We start from the raw sequence: 15500 nt of genomic DNA, 5'->3' as shown, positions 1-15500 counted from the left end.
TTAACATTTTAAGCATAAGATACAAAGGCATTTTCTGGTCATGACAATGTTATCTGTGATAGGGGAAAATATAACAATAATCATTGGATTTGATATAGAGCCTTATCGCGTCTTCAAGATGTGTCAAAGCACTTCACAGAATGTACTGAAAAGTGAATTGACTGTATACTTTGTGAGCGAAACGTGGCAGCCAATTGCGCACAGCAGTGTCCTACAAACAGTCATGTATTGAGTGACCAAAATTTTAATACTTTTTTTAAGGGATTATTACCCCACCAGAAAATGACAATAATACATGGATGATGTAATCACATCTCACATTTATCAACTGAACAAAATGCTTCATTGAAATAACATCACACTGGTGACATTGGCCCACTTGCAATAGTGATGCAGTCAGCAGGAGAGAATATCCCGCAGTTCTGTACATCCCTCCTGTAATGTTAAACACAGACGGATGCACAACATCATTCCACCAGATGTGCAGTGACAGAAACCATACCCAGAGCTTGATCACTATGAAGCAAGTGTATGGTTGTACCTCAATCAGAATCAGTTGCCAAATGCTATATAGTTTCGCAGAAGGGAGAAGCAAATTGGACTGACATTGTTATTAGTCAATCTGAAGAGAACACTCCAGCAGAATCCAACATAAACTGGTGAGTTCATCTGTCCCTTTTCCTCCATCCCTGCTCACCCACACTTGTTCAGATCTCCTAATCCTTGGCCATAATGCAATTATCCTTCTCTTAGGAAGAGTTTTTCTTTTAATGTGATGTGTACAATGTAATAAACAAAGGAAGTAATAGCTAGAGAAAGAACAGCTCAGCTTTGTCAGACTCAACAGAATACTGAGTGGTTAAATGAGGTCTCTTAGGGACTGATGCTAGTTCATGTTATTTTAGAGAGATACAGTGCAAATTGGACTGACAGGGATGGGCCTCCAATTCACAAGTGCAGCTTATTATAGCAAGAGAAATACAGTCTTACTGATGGCTTAGTAGCCACCCGATGCCATCTGCAGCCTTACAGGTCATAAAAGTTAAACAACTGATCTGTGCTGAGTTTGTTCATCTCAGTAAAGTTGAAGATAAAGATACAACAATCATTTTCAGTGGCCCTGCTCTGGGGAAGGGACAAAATCAGCTAAGGTTCCTACTCTTGATTTTCACTTAATGCTTCCTTCGGGAGAATGTGTCAGTGTCTAAAACTGCACCTAATCTTAATCTATAAAGCCATGTTGTCATAAAATTTAAGATTGCACAGAATTGAGGAAAATTCTTCAAAGATTCAGTCTTACTTTGGAAGCTGATTTTCTGCAGTTCATCTTCTGAAGAAACAGGCTTCCAAATGAAGACTACATTTTAGTACTACAATACGGCTGCAGATGGCATCAGGTCGCTACTAAGCCATCAGTAAGACTGATTTTAGTCTTATTTCTGCGCAATCTTAAATTTCAAGATAATATGTCCACGGGTTAAGCCTGAGTGTTATTGTAGCATTAAGTGAGGTCAGGATCCGGCACAGATGGCGAATAGCTCCTCACCTCACAAATGAAGTAAGGCCATTTAGTACTAGAAGGTTCCCGGGACCTTTGCGATCCCACTCAAGCATAGGTCAGTGCCTTAAAGAGAGGACAAAATGAAAACAACACAGCATAAGTGGTTGCTGTAGAGATAATATTAACTAGGGGGCTAACTGTTGACCAGTGTGTGAGACAGACAGCAGAAATTGGAGGCACACAGACAGGCCTCAAGGTGAACTGGCACTAATCTGGTATTAGGATGAGAGGGACGAATGAGAAAACATAAGAGATTGGGTTCTCAATGGCTTCCCTGAAGTACAAATTCTTTATGATCCCCATTTAATATCTCCCTGGGCAGTCAGTAAGATTACAGTGTAATATGAAAATTAAAGATTTTCTGTTACAGTTTCCCACCATAAAGATGACAAAGCCATTTGTTAAAAGCATTCCAGAACACAATATGTTACTTTCCATTCCATGATCTGTAAAGACATCAATAACTTTTTAAAAGTTATTGACATTTTTGAGGAGAAACACAACTAATGTGCCAAAGGTTCTAGGCACAGTGGGCCACCATTAGGATTATATTGTTCATCACTTCTCTTTTTATTTCACCCCTAAGGAACATCACTGTTTGCCATATTTTGCTCTTCCTAAATTTTCTCCCTTGTTCCTTCTAATCTTCAAATAAATTGTTCTTTCTCCCTGGATCCTAACTGGTGCTCCAATCAAGAGTCATTCAAAACATCACAAAATCCCAAGGCCTCTCAGCCCATCCAATCTCATCCCTCTAGAACAACCACCTTACAGTCCGCTCATCACAGTATCAGCTTATTTTTTTAAATGAGTCCAGTGTCCTCCTCGATCATCTGTTCCGGTCATTGATTAATCTCCGCATAAAGGAAAACTTGTTGGTCTCTATCCTGAAATTATCCTTTACACTTCAAAACTAATATCCTCTTGTTCCTCTGTCTTCTTACGCATCCTAAAGTATTGATCTGGGCTTACTTTTTCAATCCTAATCTCTCATTCTAACTCATTCGTTTCCATTGATTCGGGACTGTGGAACTCTCTTACTTCCCATAGTTAGATTTCCTATCCTCCTTCAATCAACCCAAGTTTGGTATCACCTCACGATCAATTCTACATCATTCAGTGATACGGATCAGGACTTCACTACTCAATCTTCCGCAGACCTTCTGCAAGGCAGTTTTCAATCCATCTAAATAATTTACCATTGATTCCATGTTATTCAAAAGTCTCTCATGTGGAACTTTATCAAATATCTTCTTAAATAAATTGCATTCAATGGATCGCTGTTAAGAACCAATATAGTTAGTTCTGCAAAGTATTTTAAGCTGATTGTGAGCATGAGCTATTGTTCCTAAACCTAGCTCATGGGGTGGTCAGGCATTCAGCACCTCTGCCCCCACACTCTGGAACTCTATCCCGCAATCTCTCCACCTCACCCCCTCTCTTGCCTCCTTCAAGTCCCATCTGAAGACCTTGCTGCCCCTGTCCCTCCCACAACTCGCTCCGTGACCCTATTATCCCTATCCTCGCCCGACTCCACTGGATAAGTTCAAGATCCAGGTTCTCACCTTCAAAGCCCTCTATGGTTTTTTTGTAATTTGTTACATATGTGTAATTTGTTGTTGTAAACCTGTGCTGACTACTACAATATCTGTGATCTTTAAAACAACATGCATTATATCCTATACAATGCTCTCGAACAATTCCTTCACAGTAATATTGACTGGCCTGTAGTTTCCATGTTCATAACTCTGTTTTTTGAATGTTGGATTTACATCAACAATCCCCAGGTACAGCTTCTTTATTTACGCAGCTTATAAAAACATTAACCAGAATCTCAACTATTCCTTTTAACGTTTCCTTGAGGTTCTGAGCATTGCCAAGCCTTCCAGGTGCCCTGTATTCATTTATATTCTTCAAGTGTCTTCATAATACATGATTTACTGACATCAATGACATCAACATATGTTAGTCTCCTGAGCCAACATGAGTGAATCTGGAATGGGTCCACATCTGCTATTTCCTAATTCTCTATACTTGTACCCAAATTACTCCTTAAAGGAATTATCTCCTCTATTATCAGTTTCCTGGATACGCGTGATTGGTGACTAGGTTTCAACTGTAGGAAGAGCAGATTCAGAAGCATTTGTAAAGTTGATTATCTTCAGGTTTTGCACAATCTGCTATTTTTTATCTGAAGACATTGGAGTCACAAAGTTGGAAGAAAATAACTCAAATTATTTTAGGAGAAATGCCTGAGTTGGTGGGGTCTAATCTGCAGACATTTCTAAGGGGATTTCTGAATTAAAAAAGATGGAAGTAGTTTACCCTGCACCAGCTCTGAGAAGGAAACAGATGGATTTGGGAGCAGGCATCAGGAGGGGTGGAAGTTCTTGTGGAATATAGACACTGGCATGGACTAGTTAAGTTGAACAAACTGTTTCTATAGTGTAACATTCTGTAATATAATGAAATGTGTTGTAATATAATTCATGGTAACTCTGATCTGAGTCAATTTACCTTCAGAGTGGAGTTTCAGTATGTGACCCGTGTGATCAACTTTATGTTTCCCGAAGGAGACCTGCGGTATCTATTGTTCCAAGTGTATTCATAATAAAAGAGGGAATGCGAAGGGATAGGATTCAGAGAATATGAGCAGGCAAGGAAAGTATAAAAGGAGAAACAGGAATATACAGTTAATTCACTTTACAGTATATTTGTGAAGCGCCTTGAGACATCTCAAAGACGTGATAAGGCACTATATCAAATGCAAAGATTATTATTATAGAACAACAAGAAGATGGAAAAACAATAAGATCAGAGATAAACTGATGTTAATAGAAGTAGGGAGAACAGGGGTGGGGGGTATAGGTTAAAATATTCATGGAAAAGGGGTAGGATTTGTAGGATACACGTTTGGCTCCAATGCACTGTGAAGGGAGAAAACATTCAAATAATATTGTAAAAAAAAACTTCACTCATTCAATCTCGACTAGAGTAAAAAATAATCTTGCCTTGAATGATACTTCAAAAATATTCCTTGGCAGATTATTTGTATGAATGTCGGGTTCAGTGATTCAAGTGTGCAAACCAATTACTGTCATGCTCCATTCTGAGGAGTGTAAGCTGCTTATGCTACAAGCTCAATTTCTGAAACATATTTGTCCCACAAACTCATCAAATACAAGATTTCTGCTCTCTTTAGATACCGCTCTATCTCTCTGTATTTGGAAGTGAGAGTCCTACATGAGTGGCTGTTGCAGTGGGTTAGAACACTCCCCTTTCATTTCCAGGGCTGTGTTCTAATCTATCTCCGACTGATGGGTTAGATCTTTCCTCTTTATGCTGCCTGTAAGACTCCCAACTGGAGTACAGAGTGGAAATGCGTCTTAGCATCATGCAAGATTTTTTCTCCTTTCAAAATGTCAGATGTGTGGAACAGAATATCAATCATGACCTTGGAGTACCAAAGACCCTCCTTTCACAGTACTGCAATGATATGACACCATAGCCCCATAGCACAGCAAGGCTCGAGCACCCACATATCACAGCACTGTCAACATGTGCCATTACCCCCATAGTATTTTAGGTACAGCAATGCAGCTCTTCAATGTTAGGTGCAGCACTGGAGTTCTTCAACGTTGCAAACATACAACGCGGTAATCCAACAACCATATAGTAACGCAACCATTCAGCATCATTGCAAGTGGAGGACGGGAACTTGACTTCACAGCTACAATATTGCATGGTTTCAACATACAATACAGTAACCTTACAGTCGTACAGTGGTGTAACTATGTAGTACTGTAGCAATGTATTAGTGAAATCTGGAAATACTGTATATGCACTATAATATGATTGAATTTAACATTAGGTTTGAGAGGGAGAAGGGAGGGTACCAAACCAAGGTTTTAAATTTAAGTAAGGCAAACTTCGATGGGATGAGAAATAATTGACCACAGTAAGCTGGGATGAAATGTTAGTGGGTAAACCTACAGAGAACAATGGGAAGTTTTCAAAAAAGTATTTGATACGATACAGAACAATTACATACCCCTAAAATACAAAAAACCCAATCATGTAGTTAGGCAGCCATGGTTGACAAAAGAGGTTAGAGACCATATCAAGCTAACAGAAAAGGCTTACTCAAAGGCAAGAAAATGTGGGAATGCAGAGGACTCGGAGAACTACAAAAGGTAACAATGGGTTACAAAGAAAGAAATAAGAGGAGCAAAAAGGGAATATGAAAAAAGACTTGCAAAGGATATTAAAACCAATAGTAAAAGCTTTTATAAATATATTAAGAGAAAGAGAGTGGTCAAGGGGAATGTGGGCCCGTTAAAGACAGATGTAGGTGAGATTATAATGGAAAATAAGGAAATGACTTGTTAAATAAATATTTTGCTACTGTTTTACAGTAGAGGATGAGGGCAAAATACCAGCCATACAAGGGAACCTAAAAATAAGCCAAAGCAAAATGCTTAATAAAATTGATATAAATAAAAAAATGGTAATGGAGAAAATAATGAGACTCACGAAGAACAAATCTCCAGGACTTGATAGGTTCCACCCCAGGGTGTGAGAGGAAATAGGAGAGGAAATTGCAGATGCATTCGTCATAATTTTCCAAAGGTCACTAGATTCGGGAATTTTGCCTTAGATTGAAAATTGTGAATGTCACCCCATTATTTAAGAAGGGAGGGATTATCATCAGGGACAGAGTGATTGAACACTTGGACAGGTATATGCTTGTCAAAGAGAGTCAGCATGGGTTTGTGAAGATTGTGTCTGACTAATCTAGTTGAATTTTTTGAGGAGATATGGTAGATATAAATGTGTCTATGGATGTTGTTTATATAGACTTTCAGATGGCATTTGATAAATTCCTCCAAAAAGTTTATTAGTGAAAATGGAAGCACATGGATTGGAGGTAGCCTTCTGATGTGGCTTGGTAATTGACTGGCAGGCAGGAAACAGAGAGTAGGGATAAAGGGAGATGGGCAGGATGTGACAAGTGGTGTCCCCCAGGGGTCTGTATGGGGACCTCAGCTTTTTGCCATGGATATACATCACTTGGATGAAGGAATAGAAAGTTTTAGATCCAGGTTTGCGGACAACACTAAGCTAGGAGACTCAGTAAGTTGCTTAGAAGTAATGCTTGACCTTAGTTTAGATCATACATCTCACACCGCCTCCACTTCATCTCCACAAACGGTTTCTCCTCTCGCCCCTGCACCGCCTTGTGTGGTGTTCCTCAGGGTTCTGTTCTTGGTCCCCTTGTCTTCAATATCTATACTCTCCCTCTTGGTGACATCATCCGCAGACATGAGGTCAACTTCCACATGTATGCGGATGACACCCAACTGTATCTTTCTGCCTCCACCCTTGACTCCAGGACCACTGACAGAATGCTCTGCCTTCCCCTACATCGGCAACATCGCCTGGCTCGGCCACTGTCTCACACCACAGGCCACTGAAACCCTCATACAAGCATTCATTACGTTGAGGCTTCACTATGCAAACTCCTTGCGTATATGCCTCTCCAACTCCTCTCTCCATAGGATGTAGATCATCCAGAACTCTGCAGCCCGTGTCCTCTCCCGCACCAGGCTCAGCGACCCTATCAGCCCCAGCCTCGCCTAACTCCATTGAATTCCCATCACATAGAGGATACAGTTCAAGATCCTGGTCCTCACCTTCAAAGCCCTCCATGGTCTTGCTCCCCACTACCTCTGTGACCTCCTAACCCCCTACCATCCTGTCCGTTCCCTCCGCTCAGCAGGTTCCGGTCTGCTTCACTTCCCCCACCATTGGCAGGCGGGCCTTCTGCCACTCTGCCCCCACCCTCTGGAACTCCATCCCAAAGACCCTCTGCCTCGCCCCCTCCCTTGCCTCCTTCAAGACCCATCTCTTTTTTGACCACGGTTTTGACGCTGCACTCCACCCTCCCCAATCCCAACCCCCAGCTCAGGTCCGAAACTGTCCAGCGCTTTAGGATGTCTTCCCAACGTGAAAGGCATTATACAAATGTAATTTTGTTGTTGTTGTTGTTGTAGATGGGAGTAGGAAGTTACAAAGGGACTTAAACAGATTAAGTGAGTGGGCAAAGCTGTGGCAGATGGAGTTCAATGTAGGGAAGTGTGAGGTCATCCACTATGGATCAAAAAAAGATAAAGCAGAACATTTTCTAAATGTGGAGAGACTAAGAACTGTGGCGGAGCAAAGGGATTTGGGTGTCCATATCAACAAATCACTAAAAACTAGTTCCCAGGTGTAAAAAGTAATCAAAAAGATAAATGAAACATTGGCCTTTATTTCAGGAGGTCTGGAATACAAAGGGGAAGAAATGATGCTTCAGCTGTACAGAGCGTTGATCAGACCCCAACTGGAGTAATGCATTCAGTTTTGGGCACCACAACTCAGGAAAGATATATTGGCCCTGGAGAGAGTGCAGCGCAGGTTCACAAGAATGTTACCATCCCTTGAAGGGTTAAGTTACGAGGAAAAGTAAACTGAGATTGTATTCCCTTGAGTTTAGAAGGTTGAGGGGTGATGTGATTGAGGTGTTTAAGATGATAAAGGGATTTGATAAGGTAGATCCAGAAAAGCTCTTTCCTCTGATATGGGAATCCAGAACAAGGGGGCATAATCTTAAAATTAGAACCAGGCCATTTAAGTGTGAAATCAGAAAGCAGCTTTTCACTCAAATTGTGGTAGAAATCTGGAATCCTCTCCCCCAAAAGGCTGTGGATGCTGGATCCATCCACACTTTCAAGAGTGAGGTTGATAGATTGTTGGTAGGTCAGGGTATCAAGGGAGATGGGGAAAAAGCAGAAAATTGGAATTGACAGGATCAGTTGAGGTGCAGATCAGCCATGATCTAATTGAATGGTGGAACAGGCTTGAAGGGCTGAATGGCCTTGATCATATGTTCCTATTTCTCTCCTGTAATACAAATCATTGTTTCAGTGTGATTTAAGTAGGAATATAACCATCACCTAAAACTTGAATTGAGGATTATATAATTATTATTATACAGTCTTGAATTAATTTGCTGATAGCTTTAAATCTTTTGTCCTAATAGTTAATTGAGTGGATCTTTGTGGTATATTTTTGCATGGCAACCTGCTAGTGTAGACACTGCAGGCTCTGTGCCATTGATCCTGACAAATGATGTTGTGACACAATCAGAGAAAGCTTCGGCAACAAATAATTTATAGATGGAAATCCCACGACCATACTATAAGGGTAATCTGCTAGAGGTGTTTAAAATAATGAAGGGGATTTACAAACAAGATGTGTTTGACTCTTCCCTCTTGTAGCTCAATCCAAGACAAGGGAACACAAAATCAAAAAATTAGAGCTAAATCAGTTCGATGTGAGATTAGAAAACATTTCCTCACTCTGAGAGTTGTGAGAATGTGCAGAAGGTCATAGAGGCACAATCAATTGGAATGTTTAAAAGGGAGATATATGCAGTCTATCTATATACTACAGATATAGTTGGGATGTTCAGGTACCAAGGGTAATGAAGAAAATGTAGGGAGATGGGATTAAACAATCTGCATCAATCTGGTAAATTGGCAGAACAGACTTGAGGGACTAAATTGCCATCTCCAGTTCCTAATTTCTATATTATTCCATAAGTTATATTTCAAGGAAACCAAATTGCTAATTGAAATGTGTTCAAAAGAGAGAACACAAATGGTGCTGGAACAACTTTCCATTATTGACTTGTGAGAGTCCATGCACACCAGACCTGATCTGATTGTGACCCTATTTTGTTGTGAACAAGTGATCAGCAGTTGAAAATATCTAGATAGTTCACTCTTCAATGTCAGTAAAATATTCTCCATTACCTTATGAATGAGAAATTTTGGGGACATTTTTTCACTAGTTTACCAGTCAAAGCATTGATAGAAAAATAATGAAAACCATTTATCACTCTTATTTTACTTCAAAGTATTAATGTGATCAAAAGGGCGGCAGATGAATGATATTGTGCGCTCAGTATGATGGGGGTTGGTGTATGTTTACACCTAACAAGTAAAAGATATCTGCAGTAATTTTGCTTTTTGCACTCAGTATTAGCACTGAGCATGAGTTAGAGCTCCCATTATGCAACCCTATCAAGCACTCCCACATCAGTTATACCAAAGGTAGATGCGGATAAAGTTTTCTCAACACAGTCTTACCAAATACTTCCAGTTACAGTTACAACTTGGACAAGCTGCAGAGTAAATCTCCTTGTATACTGCTCCATCATGCACTTTCAGTTCAGATACATCACAGGATAGAATATAGAGTAAACCTCCCTACATTCTCTTCAAACTCTCATGTCAGGCACTGCACAGGTTAGATGCAAAGTCAAAGATCAATCTACTCTGCTCCTACAACGCCTGGATTCCAACTTCAGATTAACATCCTTGCTGAACCAGTTTGGGATTCTTGCTTTGTTTTTGAGCTGTTTGCACTGCTCCTGAGTGTTCACAGTACCTGTTTATTTTTGAGATCAAGCGACAGTTCGTAGTCCGACGTGGGTACATGGGAGCAGGCCACCATCCCTTTGTTCCTCTGCATTCTCATCGGAGAAGCGGTATGGTGCAGACTCGTCTTTTGCATCATGGCCGTGGAGATGGGAATGACGCGACATGCTTTCACCTCGATGGTGTCCCCTGCCGAGCAGACTGCATGGTCTGCGCCGGATGCATCTGAACTGTTGCCGCTGGATATGCTGGCTCCACACTCGCCAGAGGACTTCCCAGGACCATCTGTCTCCGAGTTAATGGATTTTCCCCCCGGAGAGCTGGCTTCATTACTGCAAAACAAGTTTAGATATGCACTGTAATTAACAGCAAATACACAGCAGCAGAACCCAGACTCTTTATTATCTGACTCATTGATGATTTCCAAGGCAGTTGGTCTTACACAACTGCAAAAAATCAATCTGCAATTACAACAGAAAAGTGGTGGACAGAAATATTGGAAGCAGTAACTGTCAAAAAAAATCTTTCATAGTCAAAGGCGAACATAAAATGTGTGACACTGTTTCAGGGGATTAAACAGTTTCACATTTTGAAGAATGAGAGGCCAGTGGTAGTCAGCCACATTAATGGAGGTCCCAGTAGCTCTTTTTCTCATACAGCTGTGTTCTGTCCCTGTATTTATACAGTTAAGGGAATTGCTGTTTTTCTTTGCTATGTTTGCAATGCAGAGAATACAGTATAATGTGCTTTGTTTCTACTTTGGACAGTGAAGGGAATGTGCTATATTCCCTTGCTGTGTTTATGTAGTGAGAGTAATGTACCATGCTCCCTTTCAATGTTAGTTATTTCTTTGCTATAACTCGCCACTCTTACTTGAGGGTGGTAATGAAAAAAAATGCATTTGGTTTAAGTGGATTCTGATTTACAGCATGATTAAACTATTGCTGGCCTAACACAGAGAGAATTTCTTAGAGTATTTAGTCAACTGAAGGGATGTTATTGGGAGGGGCCAGAAGATCGTGATTCATGATGATAATCTTCTAGATCCATCAATAAGACTTTTCCTTTTTATCACTCTGTGTTTGTTATTTTTACACTGCAAATAATGGAGACACTGAGTTTAATTAGTTTTTCTGTATTTTCTTTTTGTTTGGGAGCTTGTGCAACTGTGATTGAAAACTGCATTTATGTTGCATTCGGTGACTTTGGCTTAATCACTCCAAGTATATCCATGTGTCATTTTATTTGCAATCAATTAGTGGTCAATAATACTCACTTTCAGTGCATATATAATATTGATTTAAATTATCTGTACACAATCAGAGTGGTAAAAAAGCAGTCTTTATCCCTAAAAATCCTGTAAATTTACAATCTTTCTGCCTTTAAAACCCCTTCCAGTAATTCAATTCCTTATAGGATATTTGGCAGTAGTCCTAAGCAATAACTCTTCCTATTATGTAAAATAAGAATCACATATAAAGATAATCTCTTAAATACCGTCAATAATCTTCACACACAAGCCAGCAGCATCCCTGAAATAACGACTCTTGAGCATCCAGGGAGTCGGATGGCTACAACACTAAAATAATAGGCTCCCCAACACCAGAAACTAACTTTCAAAGGTCACAAATTGATTTGTAACCAGCAAATGTCATGACTTTGATTTCATAGTCCAGGACGATGCTGACACTCCAATACATTGCTGTGGGTGTGCTGGATTGTTGGAGATGCTGTCCTTCAGTTGAGAAATTAAACCAAAGTCTGCATGTTCAGGTGGATGTTCGAAAGATTTTATAATGTTGGAAAGATCCCATGGCATTATTAGAAAAGGGTTTTCTTCCAGTATCCTGGCCAATAATCCCCCAAAGAAAAATATGGTCGTTCACTGACTGTTTGTGGAATATTTTTGTGCACAAATTACCTGTCATGTTCACCTATAAAATACACAGTCACTCCACCTTCCAACATATGCTGTGAAGTGCTTTGAGACTTTCTCCTGATGTGAAAGGCATTTTATCAAATGTAAGGATTATGATTATAAGTGTTGGACTCTATCCCACTGGAACTCTGCTCCCACACTGATCTCCTACCAATTGGAGGAACCTCCTTCGGCCCTGAAACAATGGAAACAGCATATATAACTGCCATACTGCAGCTTTCCTTCTGAAGTTTCAGAGTGGTGTGGAGTCCACATTAAGATACATGGCCTATGGAAGAGTTGGCTTGGCGGGTCAAATGGACTTTTCTCATTCGGTGCTTTCCTAATTTCTTGGGCACCAGAATGTTGGCAAAGCAATATCAGGGATTATTCTACTCCTTTTACTGAGTACAGTGAATTTGCCCCTATGTGCTTACAGATGACTGCAATGCAATTTAAAGTTATGAATTATATTTAATGTAAACTAAATGATATTAAATTAAATGAGATGTATAACATTTTAGTCTGCGGAGATACATGTGTGACATTCAGTAGATGGAGCAGAATAATCCCCATTAATTATTTTAATATAGAAATTCCTTATAACATATAAAAAGTCCTGACACAGTTACCAAGATTCAGTAATGTCAAAGTTCCCAGCCACCTCGAGGACTGGGCAGACCACAAGCAAACATAAAACAGTATGAAAGTACAAGCCAACTTCAAAATACAGTAGTTATCAGGCACTACTTCTTGGTGCAGTGAAGCAGGATGCAAGATTAAAGCAATAGAGTGTAAAGCAATCCACCAGAACTGATTAATATGCTGGATGTGAGTGAACATTTGGGTTCCAGTGATCACTATATATTTAGATTTGACATAATCAACAACTCAGCGTTGGATAGTACCTTTCACACAAAATAACACCTTGGTGTACTTTTCAAAGACGATGGTGGAAAACACTGGTCAGTGTAGGAAGGAGTGGGTATGTGGAGTTTGAGGATTTTTAAAGAGAATTAAGTTTAAGATGGTCTTGAAGGCAAGGAGATAAGGTATAAGGTGAAGACAGTTTGGGAAAGAGTTCCAGAGATTGGGATTAAAGTGTCCAGAATCTTGGCCATTGATAATAGAATGAAAAGGTGCGAGGAATGAACAATAGACAAGAGATAGAAGAATGGAGGATAAAGACAGGAGAATGGGGTTGGAGGAGATTTCAGGGGTAGTGATGAGGGAGAGGGGCGAGAGAGGGGGTAACCAGATAGTAAAAGGATTTGAAAGTCAATCTTCTGGGAGCCTGGCAAGGATGAAGATAATGAGTGTAAAGAGCCAGGTACAGGAAGAAGATACAAAGTATAGAAACTTTGATGAAGTGGATCACAACAGGATTTCCTTCAATATGATTCTATATCACCAAATTTGCTGCAAAATAAATTTCACCCCATTTATGTGTAAAGGATACCAGGACCAGATAAGAAATCTCACAAATGAAGTTTGACTCATGAGACTTTTAAAAATATACTGTAAAGTGAATTGACTGAATACATTGTATTTTGTCCAGTGCCTTGGGACGTCCTCAAGATGTGAAACATGCTTTACAAATGTAATTTGTTGTTGTTGTGTTTATCATCTGGTAATAAACAAGATGACTAGATTGAAAAAATTCTTGCAATAGAAAGCAGAAGGTGTTGAAAAATAGAAAAGGCTCTAAGTATAGTGATTAGATAAAGTTCAATAGTCTTGGTCAATAACTATTTTTAAAGAATATAAAGTCATATAAAATTTATTTATAGAAGTTATTGATGTCTATAAGGCTCGATGACAAGAGTAAGGCAAAACTACTTATACACTGCAATCCAACTCACAACTCTTACTATAGACCTGTCTAACTCTTTCTATAGCCCTGTCTATCCCATGCTGTAGCTCAGTCGATCTCTTACTATAGCCTTGTCTAACTCTTACTGTAAGCTTTATCTCAATGCTTCTGGGTTTGTGTGAATTCCGCTGGACCTGTCCTGCATAAAAAAAATTCTGTACTTTGTGTTGGTTCTTATTGTAGTGATACTCTGCTGCTACTAGGATGGTACTGCTGATGAGAAGTGGCATTATAATAATAATAATATGACTCAGTTGGACATTCTAGTGCATAAGTACCTGTCTAAGCCAGAGTCCCAGCAGTCGTTCTCAATATCCCAGACACGTAATGAGTGGTAAGAATAAAAAATCCAGCTTTCACACATGAACAATAAAGACTGCATCTTCAGTCTTGTGTGAAAGGCATAGTTGCAACTAGATTCTAGTCTCAGTACATGTGTTGAAAACAGGAATAGACTCTTTTTTGACACTACTGTTAAAAAAAATTGTTTCTCATCTTTGACATCTTGTTGTCAGTATCAAGGATTCCCAGATCAGATATGGCATACGTTACAGACAGAATAAAGCCTTCTCTATACTGCTCCAATAATGTCCAGGAGCTCTCAACATCAAATTGCACCTCCACCACACATATCACATTTGTGACTTTTCTGAATGAGATTGCCAGGTTCCTGTACAATGTTCTCAAGTGTTAGAATAAGTGATCCATAATTTCCAGCCTCACATCTCACTCCATTTGTGAATAACAGGAAAGAGGTACCTCCCTACCTCTCTGACCTGATTACTCACCAACCCACTACCTGCTTCCTCCGCTCGACTGGCTCCGGCCTCCTGCACATCCCCTGTGTCCTCTGTTCCACCATCAGTGGCCCTTTCAGCCACTAAACACCAAAACTCTGGAACACTCTTCCTCCATCCCCTTCCTGCCCCATCTTCAGATCGTGCCTGAAGACCCTCCTATTCGACCGTGCCTACAGTCACCCTCCCCCCTTCCCCTCGGCTCGGTGTTGTGCTCCGCTTCTGTCAAGCACTTCTGAGAGGCTATCCTGCTCTATATAAATGAAAGTTATTGTTGTTATAGAGAAGGGAGTCTCTTACGTTTTTCTGGCCAACAATGCTTCAGATAAAACTAGTCAATCAGTTTATGGCTGTGTGTAGAACTTTTGTGCAAATCAGCTGCTGTGTTTGCTTACAAATTTATACAGTCACTACACTTTGCAGAAATTATGTGAATTGCTTTGAGATATTCTCAGTAAGATAAGTGAGATATCAAATGCGACAAATATTTTGTATTTATTTATAACATTCATTCTCTCTAAACCTCAACTCCAGTATTAATAGAACTTTAAAACATATTAACCAGAACTTCACCTATTGTCTCCTGAGGATCGTAACTTGATTGTTTAATATACTGAACATGATGTGGGAGGGCAGAAAACCAATGGATGTGTTTGCTCCTAAAATAAGTGCAAGTGAACATCCGCCAGCAAAGAGCAGTTGACCCCTGCCATAGGTGTGTATATTTCTCATGGCAAAAAAAAACTGATAATTCAGTCCGAAGTAGGTATCACAGAGCCCAGAAGATGTTTTGACAGAAAGCACCTGTGGTAATGTAGTCTGAGCACTGTACATGGAATTCAATATTGATAAGCATAATAGTAAATTA

Source organism: Callorhinchus milii, unplaced genomic scaffold (assembly GCF_018977255.1).
Source record: "Callorhinchus milii isolate IMCB2004 unplaced genomic scaffold, IMCB_Cmil_1.0 Scaffold5, whole genome shotgun sequence".
In the NCBI taxonomy this organism is placed as follows: Eukaryota; Metazoa; Chordata; class Chondrichthyes; order Chimaeriformes; family Callorhinchidae; genus Callorhinchus; species Callorhinchus milii.
Note: the sequence above shows the minus strand (reverse complement) of the source record.